The 2241-nt window shown below is 30.7% G+C and overlaps 1 long non-coding RNA gene across 1 annotated transcript in view; it reads right to left on the reverse strand.

Annotated features, from left to right (window-relative positions):
* LOC113465483 overlaps positions 1 to 1367 on the reverse strand; it is a 3890-nt gene extending 2523 nt beyond the window's left edge. Inside the window, exon 1 of the long non-coding RNA XR_003390185.1 lies at positions 1104 to 1367. This is a non-coding gene — a long non-coding RNA (uncharacterized LOC113465483). The remainder of the gene's footprint in view (positions 1 to 1103) is intronic.
* Positions 1368 to 2241: the final 874 nt, after the last annotated feature.

Below are 2241 nucleotides of genomic sequence, written 5' to 3' on the forward strand. Positions count from 1 at the left end.
AAGGAGAAGTGCCTTTTCTTGGTTTCATCTTCTTAGCTCTAAAGGGAGACCCGCTAGGGAGAAAAAAGTGACTTTTAGGGGAAAATTTCAAACTTTTCGATCGAGTTGATTAATAAAGAAGTTTTGTGCGTCTTCATCTCAAATGTCTTAGTGGCCGAGTGGTTGGGTGAGTGTGTTTTTACTCCTCTACTGTGACGATAAGTGTGATGGGTGGGGGTTCGGATCCCAGCGAGGTCATTTTTTTTTACATAATTTTATCATTTGAAAATGTTTTATGAATAGCCATAATTACTTTTTTCATAATTTTATAGCTAAAAATTACCTATTTCATAATCTTATAGTTAAAATTTATGAAAAAGGTTTAAAATGCAATTTTTAGGTAGGTATATAGGATACCGTTATTACCTACACTAAAATTGTTTCATAAAATAATAGCACATACACTTTGGGACATCTGGATGGATGATGGATGCCTCAGTATATTATATACTTTTGTACAAAAATAATGGCAGCATATCTACATGGTAGACGAAGCAGTTTGGTATAACCTATGTACATGTGTATTTTTTTTATGGTACCCATGTCAGTAAAACCTTGTCTTAATTTTAATGTTCTCAAAAGTATTCCTAAAACATTCTATGAAAAATGTTAAAAATAGTTATCTTAAAAAAAGCAAGTAATAAAAAATGAGCGATAAAAAATAATAAAATAAATTAGAACCGTAAGGCAACACGCGAGATTGTCGTTCTTCGAAGGATCGAAGGGCCAACCGGCCTAAAAAACAGGGTATACATTTGTCAGGATTTAAATAAATAATATTATGCTATGTTAAGAGTTTATGAGGTATGAATAATTAAAATAAAAGTCTTTAAGTGGAGTAACTTTAGAAGAAATACTTAAAATAATAATTTAATTGTGAAATTTTAATATTATTTAAACTTATGGGAACATCAATCCCTTGAAGAAAACAACTTAAAAGATTTTAAAAAATGTATATAAAATATATATTTTATTTATTTCATTAAATTATTAAAAAATATATAATATTTATTTATGAATAAATTTTGTATTAAATATTGTAGTCATTGGTCTTGAGAACCTACCAATAATTTTCTAGTCACCTGAGATAAATAATAATCCAATGAATGTACGATAATTTGTGAATATAAAAAATATTCTTCCAGCACTAAAAAATCCAGAGAAAATACTCTTTCACAGGAAAATTCGCGAACCACATGAAAAATCACAGTTTGACAAAGAAAGAATTTTTTAAAAAGAATTATTTGAAAAAGAATAATAATATTAAGACACTTGAATTTGAATTCCGACACACACAAAACACGGGGAAAATGTTTCTCACGCGGACATGGGATCGCAACTCGAAGTAATGAAAGAAGGAAGGAAGACAGGATAGGAGAAAGACAGCCTTGATTTCCGAGTATAAGATAGTTATTTCAAAAGGTGCCACAGTATAAAATTTTCTTTCAGACTTATAATGAATATTACGTCAGTAAAAACTGGTTTTCGCTCAAAAGGAAAGAAAGACCACAAGTTTCAAATAGATTCCTAAGAGCAATTTTAAATTTTTGTTTAGTCGGCGAAACTAGACAAGAGGGTTCGTAATTAATTATATGTTATGTATATTTTTTTATAATAACTTCATCTATTTATTTATCTACGTCAGTGTTTGGGAATACTCAAACTTGACCGAAAGTGTATTGCTAGAAGGTCATGTGTATTACTGGTCTGTAAAATGAGGTTCTTTTTTTGCCCCAATATTTTCCACCTTAGTAACGGGACTGATTTTCCAATTGTCTACTGATAATATTGTAGCCAGAGCTGGTCAGTATGTGACAATATTTGTGTTCACTACATGCTCAATATGATTGTTGTCTGCTAGAACATATAATTTATCTATGAGCAAGAGTAGGAGATTGTTGGTATCGCTCATCGTTCTTGAAGCAGGTACTAAACAAGGATTCTTTGAACAAGATGAATTCTCCTGGGACTGTTACAAGTTCATGGTTTCCAACTTTCCAGTATCCTGCTGGGCATTTTCATGGAGGTAAAAGGATTTCAATAATAACGCCTGGAAAATTAATGAGGCTTAGGAAATCTTTTAACTGTGATACAGGTTAAATTTGAACTCTTTAAAATTAAAAGAGTACCAGAAAATCCTTGATAGTGCTTTTTTGAAATGGATCTACAATACTCTATTAACTCTATAGGACTAAAGCCATG

Source organism: Diaphorina citri, unplaced genomic scaffold, assembly GCF_000475195.1.
Source record: "Diaphorina citri unplaced genomic scaffold, Diaci psyllid genome assembly version 1.1 scaffold114, whole genome shotgun sequence".
In the NCBI taxonomy this organism is placed as follows: Eukaryota; Metazoa; Arthropoda; class Insecta; order Hemiptera; family Psyllidae; genus Diaphorina; species Diaphorina citri.